Raw genomic sequence first — 25,336 nt, 5'->3', positions numbered from 1 at the left:
TTTATCTCATGACATACATAAATTAATCACTAAAATTCTATGACACACAAACAATATATATTTTGCTGATCTGACAAAAAATAGGTATAATTTTGATTCATTCACACTAGTAGCTATTGTTGTGTTGGCTGTTGTCATTTTTTATTTGACAAGCTAGAGGAAAACAGGTCAGTGCCCCTGACTAAATAGCCTGATATTGAATATTTTTAAAATTCTTTTGACACACTGGTTGAAATTCATTGGTTTTGATTATAAAATCCACTGTCATTTTGTCGCAGTGCTTGTGTGCAAATAACCTTTACTTTATCTAATAATGTCACACTTACATAACTTGTTTACAGTATATTGTTATTTGTTCTTGGTACTATTAGTTATTGTTGGTAATCCCTTACCATGTCTAATTTATAAATTAAACTTTACCATAGCTATATAGGTATAGGAAAACATAGTGTATATAGTGCCCAGTACTATGTGCAGTTTCAGGCATCCACTGGGAGTCTTGAAACATAACCCCCACAGATAAGGGGGGACTACTGTACATGGTAAGTATAGCCTAATCTTTAATGTACCGTGTTTTGCCATGTATAATGTGCACCCACATTTTTGGCCCAAACTTTCATAAAATATCTTTTATTTTAATTTTTTAATTCAATCATTTACTTATTTACATTTAGATACTTGTTCTTTGTATTATAAAGAAACTTTAGCATTTGTTTTTGAATTTATTATGGTCCAAGAAATTTTGTGTAACACATAATTACAAAACACAAAAACAGATACAAGGTATTTCAGGTACTACCCATGTATAGTGTGCATCCTTATTTTTCCCTCAAAAATTTATGCAAAAATGCACATTATACATGGCAAAATATAATATTTTTTTTTGCCATGGCTCCAGTATCAAGAGACTGGATTTTGACATTTTTGGCATTTAGTTTAACAGCTTCTCCTGCAGTCACGATCCTAAATTTTAAGTGTTCACCATTCTGGCAATAATCATTCAACAAAAATATCTCAGTGCAATGTGCTGCCTAATTTGTTTAAATTGTGAGCAGATAGCCATGAAATGTGAACACCAAACAATAAAGATTACATATACATATATAGCTATTATTTACACTATCACATAAAAACAAATTTGGTAATTCACTCAATAATTGTTAACAATTTTATGTGACATAGTCTTTTAGATGCTGTGCCATCAGAAAATATCCCTGAACTTACACAACTAACATCTTAGGGGCAGAGGCAGATAGCAAGCAAGTGCACAACAGGCATCCTCAATTATAATGATATAACTGATGCCTTAGGATGTGACTTCTCTCCCCTGAACACATCATGGAGATCACAAGATAAGCCCAACATTCAGCATCCCCAGAATGTTATGTAAAGTGGAAATATTATCACTTTAGCATAACAAGTCTTGTTTTGTTTTCTACCATTCTGTTTTCTGTTAAAACTTTGAGCAGAAACTATTTTATCACCAGGCACATGCAGACATACACATCCAGGGACAAATGCTCAATGCGTTTACCTTTTTTATTCTGTCCTTTCCTTTCTTCCACAGGTTTTTGTGCTAAGGACATGTGTTAATAAATATCCTTCATGCTAGACTTTCTCACAGGTTATGCTTCTCAGGAAACCTAAACTTCAATACCAGGAAATTAGGTGCTGTATACAGATTGGTCCTTTCTAATTTTTTTGAGTTGGACCAAATGGACAGGTCTTTGTAATCTCCTGTTAGCCTGTCTTTAGATAGCAGTCTCTGAGGAAGGGGCATGGCCTTGGACATAGTGTATGGCAGCTCTAGCCAAGGACTGCTTTCTCCTGGATGCAGCCCACTAACTCAGGCATCTTTGACCAGGGGCTGATATCCATTTTCTTTTCCTTCTTCCAAGGAGATGGTGAACATAGTGTTGAAACTGTAGTCTGTAAGGTAACTGCAGGAGGAAAAGAGGGGCCCACAATAAGATAAGTTCAAAGGTTTGATAAAAGACCATCCCATTAATGTGCCTGGAACTGTAAAACCCTCATCCACTGTTGGGTTCTGTGGTTTCTCACTGAATTCTGTTGGAATTTCTCCTAAAGACAGTAGCTGGTAGATATGTAGCCCATTTCCTTTTAGCTTAATGAAAACCACATCACCTTCCAGTGTTGACATTATACCCCTGCTTGTCTCTCTCTCACTGGCCTCCACTTCCACTTTCCATCTTCTGGCCAGGATATCAATGGCACAGAATTGACAGGGAATCATTCTTCCCTTTAACAGTTCAGAACTCGCAAGCAGACTTTAACCCTACTACCTGCTTCAGAAAGATATTTAAGAACTTCTGGGATCTGTCTATACCACTGAGGAAAATTGGAAGACTCGGAAAACTAAAATCTAGCCTGGGAAAAGAAACAATTGCAGCCAAGTCTAGTTTACTTGAAGACTGTCCTAAATTAGTGTGGGGTGAAGAAAAGCACATTCAAAATACTCTAAAGGCTCATTTTCTCCTCCACTCAGGAGTCCTCCAGAATCTGACTTAGCATGTACAAGCTGATTCAATGGGAGAAAAGCTGCAGAAACACTTATTTTCAAACAAGGTTATTTCTTCAACAGGAAGCTCCAATTGTTATATAGTAGACTATATATTTTCTCCTTTTCTTTCTCTATAATACACAGACTGATGTTAAGGATTAGGTCCTTTTACAGGTTCACTTCCTTGGTATGGTCAATGATGCCCAACATAAGCTGCCTTTGTAGAAAATATGGAAACATATTCTATACTACTTCTCTGCCTCTACTTTTTCTTAGTATCTCTAGTTTATCATTTCCAGTACACAGCCCCCTGTTGCTATGCATCTGTGCCTTGGTTATATAAATAGGGAAAGAATACATACCTCTTTACTTAGGCTAAGAGGTGCCACCTTAAGGAATGAGGTAACATACCCCTGGATCATTGTAACCTAAGGCAGAACTCAAAGCCAATATTCAGTGATATGCTGGAGCAGGCTCTTGACCACTCATGACAGATGATTGTTAAAGTTTTAGCAAAACCTTTAAAAATTAAATGATGTAAACTTACAATTAATCATATTAAAACAAAATGATAAATACCCAAGATTCATCACTTATTAACTATTTTATTATTATATTTGCACTTGAGATTAGTTACATTGATTATATTTTTATGGTGGAAATACTACATTATGGTATACTACTTACTGCACATTTCTTCCCTGTGGATACACAGGGAAGCTCTGTGTCCAGTGACATTGTGTTACCAAGTTGAAACTGGTTATGATAGGGACATTTATACCATAGAAATTGGCAAACACTACAAACATGGGCTTTATTTTTCTCCTGGATTGCTATTGTTAATCATTTGAGAACATGCCACTTATTCACCTCTCTCCAAATGGATATCATTGTTTATTGATGATTAGAATGCAAGAGCAGAAAACCATCCACATGGCCATCAGATTCTGAAAACTAAGCTCTCAGGAAACTGTCCACTGCACAGGAACCAAGGCAAACTGTTTTAATACAGAACTGTAACTTAACCATTTCTCAGTACATGTAATCAAATCTCAGTTATATACATAAACAAAAACTTAACCATTTAAAAATAAGTAAATATAATCATTTCATTGTGACTTTGTAAACTATACCTAATGTATTTGTGAAGCATTTACCCTTCCAAATGTGTTTAGTTTAACCCAATCAGGTATTAACTTTTTGACGTAGGATTTGCCACCTATCTTGAAGAAAGAGGAAAATAGCCTGATTAAAATGTTTTGCCACCAATAATACAATCAAGGAAAAAACTATTCTTGCAATTCCTTTCATGCCAAGAATTTTGAAGTTGTTTGAAGTTAACTATACTTTCTGTTTTTTTTTTTTAATTTTTCTATAAAATCTTAATTTATTCTTTTAAAATAACACATACATTAAAAGAATGATGGTGATTCAAGGATTAATAAGGAGTGGTCTCTGCCCTTCATGAAATTATAGCTTAATCAGAGAAGACAGCTGAATGAACAGGAGATAGCCAACACCAAAGCGAGTGCAATGATACATAAATGAAAGATGGTTCGTGGGAGCATGTGTATGTATAAATGTGTGTTCAAGTATATAAACATGGGATAGTCTTTCCTTCCTTCCCTCCTTCCTTTTCTTTCTTTTAGACCCTTCCATGCTCCTACTGTGTGAATCCATGTACAATATATAGTGATATCCCTCATCCTCAGTTGCTTCATGTGGTACTGTGAAAACAAAACCAATTTTAGCATCAAAGGATATTTTCGAGTATTTTTCTTCACTAGGCAAGCTGTAAGAATCTTCAGCTGTTTTGTTGCCATGGTGAGTGGAGTTGAAGTGGTATTTCTAGTCAGGGAAGAAAATCTAGACAATGAATGCTAATATGAAATAAATAGCCATCATTCTTTAATACAGTAAAGTTTAAAAGTGAGAATTATTGCCTACACTGAGACACGTAGGGAAGCATGTAATGGTGCATGAAGACTCTAGGGAAGGGTAGCCCATTTCTTCCTCTTTGCAAATTCAGTTTTGAATATGTTTAAAGTTAAAACTTGTACTTTATTTCAAGAATGGGCTTAAAATTTGATTGTAGTTCTGAGAAGATATATTATTGTGGGGACAGAGGTAGGTTTAAGTCAGTCCTCCAGAACTTATTACCTCCTATTTGACCCAGGAAAATTAAAAAAATCTGCAGGAGCTTGTTCCTTCACCTACAAATGAAAAAAAAAAAGAAAAGAAAGTCAGAAAAGAAGAAAATTATCTTTGTTCCTACAGAATTATTTTAGTAGTACATAATATAATTCATTTTAAAAACTTGTAAATTGTTAGACTCTAAACAGACATTTAATTTTAGTATTTTTGACAACACAACACATACAAAAAGTGTATTATTGATCACAACACCTGATACAATAAATACAGAGTACCAGGTTGTCAGTGAAATTCCCTCACCCATTTAGTGCCTTTTTAATGCAATTTGTGATCAGTATAGTTCCTTTCTAGACTTCCTTAGCTATTAACTATATTCAGAAGACCAAACAGGTCTTTTGCCCATTATTTTTGTAGAGGTTTCATCTTATTATTAAGTTGTAAGAATTGATTGTGTATTCAGATTATAACCCTGTGTTGTTTGGACATTATACAAAAAAGACACAGGATTGGCAAGTAAGCACAAGAACTGGTGCTCAAATGCATTAGTGATTAGGGAAATGTAAATTAAAATTATAATGACATGCTGTTTCATAAAAACTAGAGTGACTACAGTTAAAAAGAGTATTGGCCAGATGGGAACCAACTACAACTCTCATGTTTTGCTAACAATAGAGTAAAATGGTACTTTGGTAAATTTTATCTCATTTTTTTAAAAATTAGACATACACTTATCACATTACTCAGAAATTCCATTCCTAGGTACTTTCCTAGAGGAAAAAAGGATATACATCCAAGCCCTGGCTGGCATAGCTCAGTGGATTGAACGCTGGTTGCGAACCAGTGTCGCAGGTTTGATTCCCAGTCAGGGTACATGCCTGACTTGGTTGCAGGCCATGACCCCCAGCAACTGCACATTGATGTTTCTCTCTCTCTCTCTCTCTCTTTCTCCCTCCCTTCCCTCTCTAAAAAAATAAATAAATAAAATCTTTTAAAAAAGAGAATATACATCCAAAAAGAGTTATACACATATGTCATTAAATTAATAATAACCCCAAAAGGAAATAATCAAAATGTCCTTCCACAGTGAATGAAATACATAGTTCATGGTATATTTATAAAATAGAATATTACCTATCAATAAAATAATCAAATGCTGTTTTATAAAACATTGATGAATTTCAAAAATGTCATTGGCATGAAAGAAGCTAGAAATGAAAGAGTAATATTTTAAGATTTCTTTATATGAAATTTTAGACAGTGAAATCAATATATAATGGTATAGATCACTTAAAATTATTTCAGGTTAATATTAAATTCAAAGAGGTGCAAAGGACTTTATGGAGTGATAGAAATATTCTATACCTTGAATAATGTGGTAGTCTTATGTGTGTATATATTTGTGGGTATTCATCTGATTATATGTGAAGTCTTTCCAGAAGGTATCCAGGCATGTAATATGGAAAATAAAGACATTTATTGAAGAAGACACATTGTACATAGGACAATGGCATCTCAGTCCCCTTCAAAGTAGGCCCCTTGGGACCTCACCCAGTTCTCCTAGTCACCATTAGCTGTCCCATCATATTTTCTTGAATCCCATCAATGGTCTGAAATCACTTCCCTTTCAAAAGTGATTTCAGTTTTGGGAAAAGCCAGAAGTCAAAGTGTGCAAATCTGGGCTGTTTGGGGGCTGAGTCACTTGGGTAAGCTGATGTTTTGCCAAAACCCTCTGCATAAGACATAATGCATGAGCAGGCATGTTGTTGTGATGAAGTTGCCAGTCACCAGTTGCCCATAACTGTGGCCTTTTGAATCATCCAAATAGTTTCCACAGAGGAATGTTCCAACTTCATGCAAAATCTGATGCAGATTCATTGCTCTACTCGCTCAGTCATTTTGAATGTGATGGCCACACAGTACACATGTTCACTCAGTGGCAAATACTGCCCCCACTGACTAGTACAGTGAAGTTGCCATTGTTCATACATGCACATTCCAGTCAGTCCACTGTCCTTGGCAGCCAGGTTACATCTACGTCATGAAAACCATTCTCATGGTAGTAACAATGGCTGGACTTTTTCCAGATAGAACTTGTACTTAAAATTTGTCCATATTCTGTGAAGTATAACTTATAAACTTAACTTTAAGTAATGAAGGTAAAAACTGAAGAGTTTTCTGATAAATAATACAGAGAAAACATTTTAACACCTGACACGACCATAATAAATGCTAAAGGAGGTTCTTCAGGTTTACAGAGATATTACCAGACAAAAACTCAGATCTCCCTGAAAACATTCATATTTAGTGTTCATCTTTTAAAGCTCTTTTGCTGAGAATAATTCATATACATTTTCATTTTATCGCTTTTAAGAGGTTGTTCATTAACTTTGCGTTTCCATTGTCTGATGAGATGACAGCTATCATTTTTATTGCTTTTCCCATGCATGAGTAAAAGTCCTTTTCCTCAGCTGCTTTTAAGATTTTCTTACTTGTTTTTAGAGTTTAGCATTTGTCTGTAACATACATAGATGTGATTTTCAATGTATTTATCTTCCTTGGGGTTTATAAAATATCCTAGGTTTTTGGGTTGATATATTCTTTGTCAATTGATAAATTTTTCCCAATATCTTTTCTGATCTTTTTCTACTTTATTCTTTCTTTCCTCTCCTTCTGGAAATCCAATTTTATAAATGGTTAGTTTATTTGATTTCTTATAGGTCTCTAATATTATGTTCATGTTCTTTTTCTTTTTAATTTTAATGTTTTTATTTAAATATTTCCTATTTACTTTTATTTGTGTTCACTGATCATTTCTTATGCTATCTCAAGTGTGTTGTCAATGTCATCCAGTAAATATTTAATTTCATATTTTTTGATTTTTTAGTTCTACAATGTCTACATAATTTTAATTTAGAGCCTTTGTTTCTCTGCTGAATCTCCATCTATTCACACATTCTAACCATCTTTTCTTACAAATTAATAATCCTTATCTCCATTAGTCCTTTCATTTAGTTATTTAATTATTAATGATTTTATCTTATTCTTTTACCTATACTTCCTAATTCCAACATCTAGAACATTGTTTGTTCTGATGCTGTTGAATCTTTTTTTCTTTATCATTATGGGTGACATTTCCCTGTATATTTGTGTGTCTCTAATCATTGTAGTATGCTTGACATTTTGTATAAAAGTTCAGCAGAGAGTAAAATAGATCATTTACTTTTATTTTGATTTTCTCCCCTGGAAACATAAGAGCCTAACTGAAATAGTTAATAGCTGAGTTGAACTGAACTGGGGTTGGACAAGTGCAAATTTAATTAGTTTTACTTTAGCTCTGATTTCAAATGACATAACAGGAAGCGTTACTGCCTTTTGTCCCAACCCTCAGCTTCTTGCATTGACAGAGGGACTACTCTCCTTGATATTTCATATATTGCCTGGGAAGGAGTGTGTGTTTGTAGCTTTAGTTATGTTAATCTCAGCTCTAAATTCAACTCCAGTAGTGCTCTATACAGCTCGACTCTCCCTCAGTTAATGTAGAAAAATTCCAGTGGAGAATAACTTTTAAGTCAATATACTAATTTTTGTCTTTGAAACTCTTCCAGTTACCAACCATATTTTCCAAACAACAATGTTAATAAAGGTGTGACTGGTTTCTTCTTTTCCTGGAAATGTCTTGCTAGTTTCAGCATTCATGTCCTTTTACTTACACCTACTTTTGGCAACTGACCCATGTCTAACACCTCACTGAAAGGCTTGTGCTCTTCAGAATGTATTTAATTTAGATTTGTTTGCATTCATTGCTCTTCAGTGGCATTGAGAAGTGTGCTTTTATTTTTTCCAGTGTTTTCTTGTTTCAGTGGGAGTGTAGGAGGGTGCAGCCAAAGGGTCCCCAAAAGAAGGATTTGTAATGGAGTTCAGAACTCAAAGTGTCCAGGAAATATTAGAAAAATATATAGAATGTCCTCCCCCTCCACCCCAGGGGAAGGGACAAATGGAGCAGGGCCACTGAGAACTGTTTCGCATAGTAACAGCCTTGCAGCTACCCTCTGGTGTGGTCATTTAGCATATCTATAATCTTTAACTAGTTGCATAGATATGCTAAATAGCTGTGACCAGCTCTGGGCCAGGGGAATGGAAGTAACTTCCCCACCCAGATGTAACTGGGGGACAGGTCCCCCGAGTTACAGTGCCTGTGTGGGAGCGCAGAGAAGATTGGCTCTATGACATGGGGCCACACCTGCCCAGACTCCTGATGGCAGCCCAGTGAAGCTGGAAGGATATGAGTTCTGGCATGTGAGGCTGAGTGTGGGAGGAGTCAGAAATGGGGCTGCAGAGGAAGATTGGCTTGGGAATTTAAACTCAGGCGCAGCAGCCATTGAAGAGAGAACCATGCGGCTTTAGCAGAGTGGGGACTCTGGAAGCCCTGCAGACACCGTCCTCGATGCAGCCACCTGCGGCTCCTCTACCACCCGACTGCGAGCCCCAGCCAGCTCTGCAGCCACGGCTGCGAGAAGTGGCCACCAATAAGTGACTCGGGAGCACCGGGTCACTGCCTGGCTGCTGCAGCCACCACTAGGCCTCCACATGCTGCGCCTGCGCTCTCACCACTCGGGCTCAGCCAACCTTGCAGCCACCTACTCTGGCCAGGACACAATGGGCTCCGTGCTAGCCCTCTCGGTGCTCCTGCTGCTGCCTTTGCCACTGCCGCTGCTGTCACTCTCCCAGAAAGGGAGATCACACCCCCCCACCCAAGTCATGAGAAGAATCACCACGAGGTTTAGCTGGAGATCCTGGCAACACAACCAATGGTGCTGGGAGCTAAGGAAGGCCTGCCAGCTGAGCACAAATTACTAGGAAAAACTGAGAGCTGTCTAAGCCACAGACTTCTATTTCTTCTCCTGAGATACAGTACCCCAGATTGGGCAAAGGGGGGAAGGAAGGACTGTGTGTGTTTGTGGGTGTTTCAAGGGACTTTGGGATTTTGACAAAGGCATTAAGTCATTACTCTTAGTCTGTATAACTTGAATAAATAACTCTTTTCTTTTTCACCAATCTCAAGCATGGAGAGCTATAATCTCTGGCTTAGGGAAAAGTACAGGGGGACCCCAGGAGAAATGGGGGTCAATTTGGTAGCATTGTGGGACCCTCTTCCCTGGTGGCCAATCGGGGAGGATCATGGGAAACCACGTGCGCAGTAGCTTTAACGTAATGCAACTACTTGTATATACTCAGTAAAAGCCCACCAAAACTAGCCAGACAGGATCCTCCTTATAAGAATAGAGTCCCTCCAGGCCATGAGGTCAATCTCTGCTTGGAGTTGGCCTGCTCCCATGTTCTCTTCTATGAACTCTGGGTGTTCGGTTCAATTCTTTGTCCTGATCACTGAGAACCTGGTTACCTGTGTCCACCTGTGACAAGAGCAATGACCTCTCACATGAATACAGTTACTATTTTTATTTTGTACTTGCTTTTCTTTTATCTTTAACAATATATATGTTCCCCTTTATTCTTGAATTGGATAGCACTCTAGGTTACTTAGTTCATGTAACAGCTTCATTATTTTCACTAATTAGGATGCCAAAGGTCTGAAATCAAGGTTTAGGCAGTGCCATGCTCCCTCTGAAGACTGGAGGGTAGATTATGTTCCTTTCTATTACTTCCTACTTCTGGTGGCCCTGGGCATTTATTAGCTTGCAGCTGCATCATTCCAATCCCTGTCTCCATGGTTATATTGCCTCCTCCTCTTCTGTTTATAATATGTTTTTCCTCTTTGTGTATCTTTTAGTGGCACTTCTCCTTGGAAATTTGGGCCCACTTCTGTCATCACAACTGTTGTTACAGGGTGCAGCCAAGAGGGGGGACCCCAAATGGGCATTTGAAATGGGGTCCAGAACTTAAGGTGTCCAGGAGATTTTAAGATGTCTTCACCCCCCAACCCCAGGTGTGGGCTGGGGGAAGGGACAAGTGGAGCAGGGCCTTTGAGAGCTGTTTCGCATAGCAACAGCCTTGTAGCTAACCTCTGGTGTGGTCATTTAACATATCTATAGCCTTTGGCTGGTCGCTTAGATATGTTAAATAGCTGTGGCCTTGCTCTGAGCCAGGGGAATGGAAGTAACTACCCCACCAAGACGTAACTGGGGGGCAGGTCCCCCGAGTTACAGCGCCTGTGTGGGAGCTCAGAGAAGACTGGCTCTATGACATGGGGCCACACCTGCCCAGACTCCTAATAGCAGCCCAGTGAAGCTGGAAGGATATGAGTTCTGGCAAGTGTGCCCAAGTGTAGGAGGAGTCGGAAATAGGGCTGCAGAGGAAGATTGGCACGGGGATTTAAACCCAGACAAGCAGCTTTGAGAGAGAGAACCACACGGCCTTGACAAAGTGGAGACTCCTACAGCCCTGAGAGAGAGATCCTGGCGACTCAGCTGAGGGTGCTGGGAACCCAGGGAGGTCTCCCAGTTGAGATGGAGTACTAACTGGGAATAACCAGAGGACTGCCTGAGCCATGGACTTCTATTTCCTTTCCTGAGATATGGTACTCTGGACTGGGCAAAGGGGGAAGGAAGGGAGGACTGTGTCTGTTTGTGGGTGTTTTAAAGGGACTTTGGGATTTTTGGTAAAGACATTAGGTCACTACTTTAAGTCTGTATAGCATCAAATAAACGTTTCCTTTCCTTTTCACGAATCTCTGGCATTGAGAGATGTCTTTCCTCTGGCGGCGGACATGAAGGACCTGGGGGCTTTTTTTTCAATAATAGTATATTGTCCCAGGCCCCCCCTTGTTTGTTCTGTAACACTGTGAGGTAATGAATTTAATCCAGGATGATATATTAATTTAATTATATTTGCAAAGACTCATTTTCTGGATAAGTTGATATTCATAGTTTCTGGGGACCAAAAAATACAAATATTTTTTGGGGGCCAGCTTTCAATCTACTATATACCCTGAATCAGGTTGAGGAAGATTCCCTTGTATAATAATTTGCTGAGAATCTTTACCATGAATGGGTGTTGAATTTTGTCAAATATTTTTTCTGAACTTACTGAGATTTTTTTTTTATCTTTCATTCTGCTAATAAGATGGGTTATACTTACTGATTTTTAGTTTTTAAATGAACTTTGCATTCCAGGGATAAGCCTACTTGGTCACCATGGATTATACTTGGGATATTTTGATTTAATTTTCTAATATCTTGTTATATTTATGAGGTGTCTTACTCTGCAGCTCTGTTTTGTTTTACTTGTATTATTATTTTACTATTATTTTCAGGTTTTGGTAACAGTTATTTTAGCCTTAAAAAATGAGGGCATTGAGGTCCTTCTCTATACTCTGAATTTTTTTTGTGACATTGGTATTATTCCTTCCTTAAATTTTTTGTGGAATTCAACAGTGAACCCATCAGGAATCAGAATTTTCTTTGTAGATAATTTTCTGATTGTGAATTAAATGTCTTTAACAGATAAGAAGCTATTGAGACTTTTAATTTCTTATTCTCTTAGTTTGGGTAAGTTTTATGTTCCAAGGAATTTGTCAACTTTATCTAAGTTGTCAGATTTATTGTCAAAACAATATTTATAATATTTCATGCTATTCTCATAACTATAGAATTGGTAGTGATAGCCAATCTTTCATTCTTGATATTAATAATGTTGTTAAGTGGTAATAGTTAAGATTTATTATGTGCCAGACACTTTCAAAGTACTAATCTCTAATAATAAAAGCAAATAATTATTGGGCAATTATTAAGTAGTAAGCACTGTTCTAAGCACTCTTATTATCTAAATCTTGGAGCAATACTGTGAAAATGTTGTTACTGTTATACAGATTTTACAGATGAAAACATTGAAGCACCAGTCTGCTAGATGTCTCATACCTGGTAGAGACATAGCTAGGGTCTAAGAATGCACTGACTGGACTATAATAGGCACTTTAAACACTTCATTACAAGCTTCTGTAAGTATTTTATTCAGTCTGCACAAGAAATTATGAGCAAATAGTATTATTAACACTGGTTTTATAGATTAAGACATTGTGTTTTAATTGAGTTGAGTTAATTAACTGGCAGTCACAAACATGGTGACCTGTGAAGATAGATTTAAACTTAAGTATAACATCAAAAACTTTACTAAATATATGAGGCTTGTGTTTGTTATGCCTCAAGGTACTAAAGTATGGAAAGATAATGCTAGTGTATAATGAGGCTAACTAGCATGAGTGATAACAGTAACCTGAGATCAGTTCCAAAGGGACAGATGATGCTTAAAGGAAAACAATTGGGGTCAAGACCCATTTTGCTTTCTGCCTTTCCAGTATAAACTATTGCATTTTAATTAATTGTGTACCATATACAAGTATGAAAGATCATCAGATGTGCATACTGGAAAATTGTGGAGTGTCATATTTTGATGACCTGTGGAATGTCAAATCTTTTAGCTGCAAGGGACAGAAAAATACATTTATGCTCTTCTAAATAGTCAACTTACTGTCTCAAGTAACAGTCAGTTCCAGATGTAGGTTTTATTTTGTCCTGTTCAAATTCAAGAATTGTAATGATCTCCTGAGTACTCAGTCCCACATTTTTCACTTTTAGCTTCATTCTCCTCTCTTTGGGTCTCTTATCATGCAATCATTCTTTTTGCTATGATAATATAACCACCAGAAGATCTGTACTTAACTACTGTTCTCTCTTCTAAGAAGTTATAAAAAAAATTAAGATTGGATTTCATTAGTTTTGTGAAGTTCAGTCCTATCAAACGAATCACACTCTTTAATCAGATGTGATATTAAGTGAGAAGGTCTGTGTGTGAAGCTCACTTCTAAAGGATACAAGAGAATTTTATGTTAGAATGAGAATAAGGAATAAGTGGCTCCCTTCTCCTTTTCCCACTGGAGGTAACCACCATTTATTGCTATATTTCTTCAAAGTTTTACCACTTATGTGCATTCCTGAACAATGTAATGTGACTTTATCTGTTTTAGAAATTTGTATAAATAGTATAAAAATAGACAATATTTTATCTTACTTCTTTAACTCAATATCATACTTTTGTTATTCATGCAAAGCATTGATTGCAGTTGTGGTATACTGGTTGTCATTTATTATATTCTAATTTATGAATTGACCATACTTTATCCACTATCATGTGGATGAGAGATTTTGTTATTGTTTTCTCTAGCCCTAGAAAACAACAATGAAAAGTGTGATCACATAAATATATGCTGTATGAAGATTGCATGTTTCTCTAGAACATATACTTTTAACTGAGTTTCTGGTTCACAGGATATGCACGTTTTTCCATTTAGAAGATAAGACCTAACTGGTATCCAAAGTATTTGAATCAATGTGCATTCCTACCAAAAACAGATGAGAATTCCTGTTGCTTTACATCCTTACTCTACTTTATATGGTCACATTAAAATTTTTTTGTCAATTTGTTGACATATGTATAATTTTTTCAAATTGTCATTGTCCTTGGTACCTTATTGGATGGATTTTCTTTTTGTTTAAGTACCTCTTTATTGTTTTGCCTATCCATGTTAGGTTTTATGTTTTTCTCATCTATGTTCTCTCGCTCTCCCTCTCTCTCTCTCTCTCTCTCTCTCTCTTTCTCTTTCTCCAGATTTAACTAGTTTTCTAAATTATATAAATTATGCATAGTGTTTCTTCTGTCTTAAGCAATTACTTCCTGTCTTTAAGTAAGGAAGTTATTTCCCTATGTTTTTGTTTTGTAATTTTCCTTTACACAACTTGTTTTAATTAACCTGCTGTTGATTTTTGTAAGGTTAGAGTCTACCTTAATTTTTACCACATATTAATACAATTATCCTATAACCATTTATTTATATCAATTATAAAATTTTTGTTGGAAAATTTTCAATTGCCTTGCATGGCATGTCTTTCATAAAACAAACATCCATATGAGAAGGATCTCTTTCTGCTTTTGCATCTTTCATTCTGTCCATTGGGCTTTATGGATATCTGTCATCTAACACTACAATGTGTTACTTATTATAGCTTAATAATTAAGGTGACCACATAATTTATTTTCCAAACTGGGAAAAGTATGAGAGTGAAAGAAGGCACCAAAAATAAAATTATGTGAATTTTAGAAGTATTTATTTATTCATGTGTAATTCAATTTTACTATATTGGTGGGATTGTAGAAAGTCCTATTAAATATGATTTTTTAAAATAAAATTATTTCTGAAAATAATTTTATCTTAGTCTGTTCCAGCTGCTATAACAAAATACTGTAGACTGGGTGGTTTATAAACAACATAAATTGATTTCTCATACTTCTGGCATCTGGGAAGTTCAAAGTCAAGGTGCCAGGAGATTTAGATTCTGATAAGAGCCAGCTCTCTGATCCATACATCTCTGTTTTCTAATTGTGTCCAGAATGGATGAGGGGGCTCTCTGGAGTTATTTATTTTAATAGATTTTTTTTGGAGGGGGAGGGAGAGAAGAGAGAATGAGAAAGACATTGATTTGTTGTTCCATTCACCTGTTGCTTCTTGTATGTGCCTTGATTGGGCATGGAACCTATAACCATGGCATATTGGGATGACGTTCTAACCAACTGAGCTACCCAGCCAGTTCTGGGGTTATATTTATAAGGCCATCAATCTTATGTGGTATCCACTTTCATGACCAAATAACCTCCCAACGCTCCACCTCCAAATATCATTATCCCAGGGTTAGGTTTCAATATATGAACTTTAAGGGGACAGAGACCTTCAGTCTATGGCAACATTATATATATTAAAGCAAATCTTAAAGTCTTTTTTCACTCTCAGCATCAGATAATAAAAGCACAATTATACACAATTTATTCACAAAATTATTCTTTACCTATATCTGTTTGTTTTATTGTCATTGTTGCTTTTAGAAATAAAGTTTTTAAATATGATCTCATTATATATAATTTGTTATAAAATTTATTGAAGTTTCAAAATTTTCAATTTGTGGTTAATAATTTTATGTTTGTTGAGATCTTTAATTGACTTTTCTCTGGAAATCCAAAGATTTTTGTGAAAATACCCCTTTCAGGTTTTTAGTTACCTAGTAAGCACAGAGAAAATTCTGCTAATGGAGGATTTTCTTTTGTTTCTTTAAAAAATATTAAATGTGTAATTATTTTAGCAGGATATTTTCCAGGTACGATCTTTTAGTCCTTATTCAAATCATCTTTCTTGGAAAAAATCTACAAAAAATTACTTTAAATAAGCCATTTTATTTATGATTCTTTTTTAACGTTTCACCAACTTATATGCTGGAAAAATCAGAACTTCTGTTTCATTTTGTACCAAATCAGCACATAAATTTATGCAATTAAAATATAAACTTCAACAATTTTTCTCATGATCCAAGATATTCCAAATCACACTTACAGAAGCTAAAAATTAAATTCTGTACACCATCTGAGCTCTCACTATTTGATTTATTCAAGTCCTCCTTTGCTATTGTCAGGATAATTTCCAGTGTCTTCTTGCTTGCACGTGTATTTTCAATAATAGCTGTTCACCCAGTTATTTAGAAGATGAAGTTTCTTAGCACTCTATTCACTGAATACTTGGATTAAAAGATTTCCAACCAATTTTAATTAAAATGGGACCAATTATTTAAAAAAATTGTTTATAAAACAATAATATATTATAGGTTGGTTTAGCTATACCATATGTGAACTTTGATAGATTTGATTGGTTATTTCAAAGCTTTGATTGTTTTCTTAATTCTTCCAGATCAATGTAACATGTTACACTACAGTTCCATCCACTCTGTGCCTCTGTGTTTCTGGTGTGTTTTCATTTCACTCTGTGTTTCTGGAGTGTATCCCCTTGGGTCCTTCCATTGTGTGAGATAATAGGACAGGAATGGACTGCGAAGGCTTTCTCCCTTTCTTTGCTGGCTTGTGGGCTGCTCCCTTGTTGTTTTCCTGAAGGATTCAAAATATGGCCTTACCTCTTTCAGGTAGCCTTTCCTTAGTCTTTCTAAATAAGATGTCTCTCAGGATGATTTTTCTTTACTTTTGCCAGAAGCCTCAGTCCCAGGGTTCAGGGTCCTTGCAGCTCAGGGCCAGGCTCTCAACCTTAGACATCCTCTTGCTTCTCACTAGTTCTTGGACCTGCTTCCCTTGGGCAGCTCCTCTAGAGTGACTCCCCTTGGAGACATTTGAACCTTCTCTCACTCTCACACCTGGTGTTCCTTTCTGCTCAATTTGGATCCTGTCTCTCTAGCTATTCCTCAGAATAAACTCCTCCTCTTCTGGAGGAGAGTATTTGCAGGTATTCTTGAGGCTCAAAGGCACTGGCTCTGCTATTGCAGTGTTTGCAGAGCTGCCTTCTCTTTTTGAGCTTGCTAACAACTTGGAGGCTTTGAGGGCTTCCAGTGTACCTGTGCCTCTTTGTTCTCTCTGGCTTCCAAACTCAAAGTTCGATCCTCTCTTTGGGCTCAAGTAGAGGTTGGAAATACATTGGTTTCCACAGCATTTATAGGTTGTGTATTCCCACACATCCTGCCATTCCCTCCTCCCCAGATACTGATTTGTACTGGTTTGGTCTAATACAATCATGTCTTAAGATATTTAGACACTCTGTCATCTACTTTTGTAGAATATGCTATCATTGTTCTTCCTTTAACTATCCTAGTTAGTTTTGTTGTTTTTACAGGAAGAATACTTTGGATATTCAAAAAATGTGCTGCCAAAATGATCACATTACTTGAATTACCTGTGAATTCTAATTAAATAATACAAAGTAATTCTCACTCTGCCTTTTAATCCTACCCTTCAGAGATAACCACTATTTAACTTTTATTGGACTTTTAATTTTTATCCTCACCTAAGGACATTTTTTCATTGCTTTTTAGAGTAAGAAGAAGGGAAAGAGAAATATTGATGTGAGAGAGAAGCACTGATTAGTTGCTTCTTGCATTCTCCTGGAACAGGGATCAAACCCTGCAACCCAGGTAAGTGCCCTGACTGGGAATTGAACTGACTACCCTTTGGTTACAGGATTACACTCACTGAGTGTAACCTAACCAACTGAGTCACACTGGCCTGGGCTTTCATTAGATTTTTAAATATTGTTATAAACTTAAAAAGATATATACTAGCTTATATGAACTGAATTATATCTCCCCCAGATTTAATGTTGAAGCTTTAACCACCAGTGTGTTGGTATTAGTAGATGGAGCCTTTGGGAAGTAATTGGAGTTACAGGGGGGCATGAGAGTAGTGTCCTCATGAAAAGATTAATGTCTTTGTAACAAGAGATTCTAGAGTTTGCTTCTTCTCTCTCTCTCTCATGTGAGTACAGAGTGAAAGAGCTACCACCAGCAGGCCAAGAAGAAAGCTTCCACTGGAGAACCTGATCTCTGCCGCTACCACCCGTGTTGACTTTAAAGTCCAAGGACTAGTGAGAGAAATACAGCACAGCCACTCTTCTGTAGATGTATCTGATTATAATTTATGACTAATTCTTTAACTAGTGTCACCAATTTATTCTTTGGATGGTGTGGTGGGAACAAGCACCAGCACACCAGCATTGTAATATCTGGGAATAATTGCCCAGGTGTAGCACTCTGAGATCTGTTCCTCTGGCTTCACCCATATTCTGGCTGGAGATTTTCTGAATGCGGTTGAAAGATGGAGGGGCAGAGGATGAATCAAATGTTCATGGAATTAATAAGTCAGCATTTATATTCCCTGCCTGGTGTGCTTTCCTGTTGAGTCTTGTGATGGAGCATCATGACGTTCAGTTGAAAGTGAGACAGAAGTTCTTATGACAGCTGCAAAGTGTTGCAGACACTCAGGAAGGCGTCATGCCAGTATCTATTCGCAAGTCCAGACAGTCTTATAACTTTTCAGGTTCTACAAAAAAATTCTATTTTTATTGAAATTGTTTTAAATAACCATATTTGTGCAGAATATAGGGTGAATGCAAATATAATGTGTTAAGACCATCCCTTTTAATGAATCAGAAACTTATCCCAGAAAAACTTCTTTAAGTTTGTACTTACCTAATATAAGGATAAAAATGAAATTAAATAGCAAATATCTATTTATAATACCTTGTGTATTAATTTAAGTATGCATTTATTGAAAGTTGCACATAGAGTAATATATTAATTTTGAAAGACCTTTTTTATACTCTCACATGCCAGGAAACAGTAGTACTCTAATGCTTCAAACTGTGGATTTGATATCAGAACCTTCCTCACTACTACAACCACTGTCACCATCAATTTTGTTCTCTCTCTCTAGCACTTGCATAGGTCTGTGATAATGTGAGTGGGAACTTTTGTACCAAACTAGAGAATCCATTTGTATAATGGTAAGACTGTTCTTTTCTCTTTTAAAAAATAAACAAAAACAAAACCTAAAAATTTTGAAAATATATTCTTAACCACTGTCACATGAAGTAAAGATAAAGTAATATCTTTATTACTTTAAAGATATTATATGATCTTAGCCCTGGCTGGCGTAGCTCAGTGGATTGAGCACAGGCTGGGAACCAAAGTGTCCCAGGTTCGATTCCCAGCCAGGGTACATTCCTGGGTTGCAGGTCATAACCCCCAGCAACCGCACATTGATGTTTCTCTCTCTCTCTATCTCCCTTACTTCCCTCTCTTAAATAAGTAAATAAATAAAATATTAAAAAAAATTTTAAAAAAAAGATATTATATGACCTTTAAAATCTGTATTTAAAATGACATCTAATACTTGCTATTATGGAATCATTACCCCAGAAACAATTACTAAATTTACCTCCTTTAAAATATCTAATTTTGTTACAGTAACAGCTTCATTGTGTGAACTGTATAAGCATCTAAAACTAACATTGGTGAATATAATTTTAGGGAATATTATTATTTTATTTCAAAATTCCCCAAAAGAAGTTTGAAATGGAATATGGAAGCCCCCATAACATGAGAGATTTTGTAAGGATTTGGACATAAAGTGGCTCCTTCTGTTTATGAGGGATCATTTCTTTCAGGAAAAACAATCTTACCTTGTTTTCAGTCATATTTAGATTAATTTAGGGAGAATTTCTATCTTTATAATAATCATTCTCCTATTTATATACAGGCATATTTTTCCTACTGTTTAGGCCCTTATATTTTTCAATAACTTTTGTTTATTTCATCTCAGGGAATTTACTCTAAGTGTCTTGAAGGAAATGTTTTCCCTTTGTCATTTTTTCACTTGCAAAACTATGTGTGTTTACACATATACTCAGAACTCTATTTGGAAAATAATAAGCAATTTCTATGATGATGACTGTGATGTAGATTTTTAATTATGTGTGTTATATTTGCATTGTATGGAAAATGTTCATGAACTAACTCTATGTGCTAACTCTTTTTTTTCTATCATAATCCTGGGTTTATTTTTTAATGTTTTATTATTTATGCTTTTACAGATGTCCCATTTTTCTTCCTTTTCCCCCCTACACCCGGCCTGCCCCCCTTCCATAGTCAATCCCTATACCATTGTCCATGTCCATGGGTCCTTCATGTATGTTCTTTGAGTATATGTGCTAACTCTCAATCTCAGATAATAATATTTAAGACTAAATTCTCCTACAGATGAATCTTGATATTGATTTAAAATTTAGGGGTGTATCCTCATTTGACTATCACTGGTCACTCTATCCAGCAGGGCCATCATGGTATATAGAAGGGTTTATTGGTTATATAAAGTCACCAAGAGGAATTGTGAATGCAACTTCCTCAGACCTCATCCTAGTCCCACTAAAGCAGACTTCTGGAGAGGGGACCAAGTTCACTAAGCTTCCACTTGATTCTCTGCCCACCAACATTTGAAAATCACTGAGCTAGAGCAAATTACAAGTATATAGATGGAGAGCAAGTCTTAGTTCTGCCCAATCAACAGTCAAGTCAAGGTCAATTGGGGTTACAAAGAGACTCTAGTACATTTACAATTCTAGGTAATTAATCAGAACCCTCATATACCTGATAGTGCTAGAATCTCTTTTTATCTTTTAAAAAGGTTTATATTAGCTGTAGAGAACTTAAAAGCTAAAAGTTTAATCTTATTTTCTTTATAAATAAACAGGCTACTCTTTATTACTTATTTATGCTTAGTTTCTTTTTAAAAATGTGGAAATTCTGGTCAAGAATTTCCATATTATCTGTGAATTCTGAAAGTACAAAGTTCTTTTTCTAGATGAATAAGAATAAAAGAATATAATCTAGTTTCACTTATATATGGCACAGAAAAGGTGTATAATAACAACAATGAGGATGTGCCTATTTTTCTGCATCCAGAAGACATTCAAAATGAAAAATCTCAGGATTATATATATTTGATTTAAGGAGTGAAAGTATTCAAGTAGTGGTGTTTGCTAGCAAAAAAATATATTTCTTTTTTATTTGACTTTTCCAAAATTATTTAAAATTATTTGGTAGATGTTAAATCTAGGGGATAAGAGTAAATATTTGAAAAGACAATAAACATTCTATTGTTTACATAATACAAAAGCATAGTTAGAAAACTATATTCTGATTCATAAAAATTAAGCAATTTAAATAGGAATAAAAGTGCATATTCCCATTAAAATAAGTATAATCAAATAAGAATTTTGAATTCTTGGAAGGATATAAGCATAAATGACACCCTAAAGAGTAAACATAGAGCTATGATAGATGTATAGATCATTTCTGCAATGTTCTCTTGTATAAAGTGCATCCCGTTGCCATATCCCTCAATACAATGTATTTGCAACTGTATATGATTGATTCAGCAGCCTTCTGAAATGTGCCTGAACTATTAAACTTCTCTATGCTATTAGTCACACTCTTAGGTAAAACCTACGTAGGAGTTTCTAGACTCCACAGCCTGCTGTTGCTGATAAATGAACCTTACGTTCAGGCCAAACTATTTGCTCTTCTTTTCAACTGAATGGTTAAGCTGATTTGCTCCTCTTTTTCACTGTGCTACATTTGAATGGATAAGCTAATAAGAATCAACATTTACTAACCTGGTTAACACCTTCTTTGAACAATATTTATCATTTTGATTTTAGTGAACAGTGATGTAAATGAAAATGAACTTTTAACCAATATCTAATTTTTCTCCATGAATCCTAACCCGCTTCAGTGGATCCAATTTCCTTCATTTATTATACAATATCATTCACATGGAGCCTCAGTATTTCTCTGTAGTTTGTTCCTTGCAGATTTCCCATGTATCCCACCTCCCTGCCACACATTCCAGCACAGCCCACTCATCCACAGATCCTCCATTGCCTTGGGTCCCTGCAAGCACCGGAATCTTGTAAATTGGGGTCTACTTCAAGAATTCTTCTTAATGTTGCTCAGTGATTAATATGTTACTATCCTGGTCCCTCTAAAAATTGGACTGGAGTTCAACCCTGCTCATTTGAAGATTCTCAAATTGCTAACCTTTGAACATTTTCCATTGTATTATGGTTGCTGACCTAGCCTATTATTTCTTCCCCTTAACTAAGTTACTGAGTGAACTTCAAGTGCCCAGACATGGTCTTTCATCTCAGTCATCCCATTGTTCACTTCAGAATCAACATAGAGCAAAGCAACGTGGCATAGGTTGTTGTTGATAACTAACTTTCAGAAAGCCTGTGTGCTTAAAGCTGTCTTATTTTAAAATGTTCCAATCCATTGGAGCTATTAGAAGAAGGTGAGGTCCAGATTACTTTAAAATAGAGTTAACTTTATTTAACTCTAATCTTTAGAGAGTATTATTATTATCCTAACCATTTTTTAAAAGCAGATAAAACACTGTTATTTTAATACAGCATATCAGACTTTTGCTAAACATTATTGAAGAATTTTGTGAGACATAATTTGACTAGATATGCATAATAATGACATAAAATAGCAGCTCAGCTTTGCTTCTTCTCCTTGAGAGTAAAGGACATTTAATTTTATATATTGTTCATTTCTTTTATTTTCCCCATTCCTAGTCCTCCTTATTTAATCGCATGCTCAAAAAAAGAGGTGATGATGTTCTGAGACACCATTAGAATTTGTGTGTCTCTGATTAAAATTAATAATGCAATACTGAAGGAGAAATTGCATTATTATCTACTTCAATCCTTTAAAATACCTGGCTTAGTAAGTGTCACAAACAAGGGGATTTGTAATATAAAATAAATGTTTGACACTACCAAGAGAAATAGTGACTATATCTGGCTGTTGTGATTATTTATAGCTTTTAAAATTTCCAATTTTTAATAATTTTCTATAATGTGCAAATAGTACTTATAATATATATTATATAATTACAACTATGGTTATTGAACACATGTATATATTTAGTTTAGTTTATGCTACACTGTGGTTGATAGTCCACATATAAAGTAGAAAAGATTTGGTTAATAAGAATATTTTAGTCTGAGTTATGGAGAAATATTCTGACAATCAGATTTAAATGATAATTGTCAACTGTCCCCTAAAGTTTGTGCTGGGCAGAGCTTAAGGGAGTTTCAATATTTTTCAGTCTTTTAAAAATGGTCTATAAAGAGAGTATGTTTAGGTGATGATTTTAAGTGAAGTGTTCTTAGATTATAAATTCCCTGGATTAAGGAAAAAATTATAGTTTTATTTCTGATGCCAGAACTCACATGCAGATATGCATTAGGTAACCACTATTACTTTAAGATGTTTCTAGAGCAGTGGTTCTTACCTAGAAGCAAGTTCTAGGAGATATTTGGCAATACTTAGTGACATTTTAGTTGTCAAAGCTGGGGAGAGGGGTTTGTCTTTCTGGTCTCTCATGAGTAGAGGCTAGGGAGGCTGCTGAGCCTCATATACAGTATAGGACAGCCAGTCACAACAAAGAATTATCTGACCCCAAATGTCAATAGAGATAATCCTGAGAAACACTGTCTAGAGAAATTGTAAATAGCTTGATATCAGTAGCTCTGTTGGTTTTTAGCTTTAAACCAAACCCTGAGAGTTATAATGAGTCAGTCTATCTGTCAGAACAAGAGCACTCAACAAAGAGCACGACTCTAAACTAGTAGACATGGAATGTAAAGAATATAAAGATGGAGTGGTGAGATTGGGTAAAGGTGTTGGTAAAAAAAGTGATACTATACTGGAGTTAGAAGAAAGAATATGTATTTTGAGAACAAATGTGATAGTTCATTTTAGCAGAACTTCTGCTATTGTTTTTCTTGGAAGAGGAACTTAAGGTCTTGATATTCAATTGAGATGTTATTAATCACTATGAACAGAAACAGGTTTGACTTGAGCTGAAAGTCCATATTGCTTGGGTTGGAGGCACAGGGCATGAAAAGAAGTCAGGCTGGGTGGTGGTGGTATGGTACATAGTTGGGAAGTGGTCATCTCTTTAGGTATTCAGCCGCATGTCTCACCTTTATCTTAGGCTAACAGAAGGTTTCTGATGAATTTTCCCTTTCCATATTCTAATCATCCTAATATCATCTTTGTGTTCTAAAACTCACTCTAGTCAGTCTGTGAACTTTCTGTGTGAGCATCCCAGCTCAGGGACACCCTGTAGGCTTTCCTAGCCAAGGATATTTTGAGCTTTCTGTCTTACGCAGGAGAGATCAAGATAAATCAAGATAAATATAAAACTATTCAGGCAGCATCTTCAAATGAGGAAGAAACAGCTGAAGAAAAATGAAAGGTAAATAAGAGAAACAAGTATGAAATTAAATCCTGTAACTTGGGTATTAAATAACTAAAGACAGAGAGAAAGATAGATAAATAACAAAGTTAGAAGAAAATATCCTCTAAAACATTTTTTAGGATTAAAAATCCTTACCCTGCCCTGGCTGGTGTGGCTTAGTGGATTAAGAGCCGACCTCGGAACCAAAAGGTTGCTGGTTTGATTCCCAGTAAAAGCACATGCCTGTTTTTTGGGCCAGGTCCCCACTTGGGGGCATGTGAGAGGCAACTGGTTGAACTATCTCTCACACATTGATGTTTCTCTCCTTGTCTTTCTCCCTCCCTTCTTCTCTCTCTAAAAATAAATAAAATTTAAAAAATGAAAAATCCCCACCCTGAGTTTATAAAAAAGAAAGGCTTTGGATTATTATATTTAATCCGTATGCATTTTTAATTTTTTAACATTTATTCACTGATTTGAGAGGGGGCAGAGAGAAAAACATCGATTTATTGTTTCATTTATTCATGTATTCACTGGTTGATTCTTGTATGTGTTCTGACCAGGGTCAAATCCACAACATTGGTCCATTGGGACGATTCTTGAACCAACTGAGCTACCTGGCCAGGGCTACTTCATCTATATATTATAACAAAGTTTCAAGAAGTTAAGAACAAAAGGGAGAGAGAATCATTTTATGATTTAGAATATGATATACTCACTTTCATGTTCTGCAAAAATCTATCAAGAAATAGAAGTACAGACTTCTGATATCTTTCACATGTATTTATTTATATAATAGAAAATATCAGACCTTATACTCACTTATGTCTACAAGCAGACTTTATGTTGTATTTAAATTGAATTTGGTTTAAGAAGCTTAAATTTTAAATTAAAAAAAGTAATCATAAGAACAGGGTAGAAAAAATGCTTTCTAAAACTTTAAGGTATTTTCTTCAAAGGGTATCTTCAACCACATCACTGGTTAAGAAAAGAATATTTTATTCGAAAGACCTCATCCTT

This window comes from Phyllostomus discolor, chromosome 11, assembly GCF_004126475.2.
Source record: "Phyllostomus discolor isolate MPI-MPIP mPhyDis1 chromosome 11, mPhyDis1.pri.v3, whole genome shotgun sequence".
Lineage (NCBI taxonomy): Eukaryota > Metazoa > Chordata > Mammalia > Chiroptera > Phyllostomidae > Phyllostomus > Phyllostomus discolor.
This window is presented reverse-complemented; position numbering follows the sequence as displayed.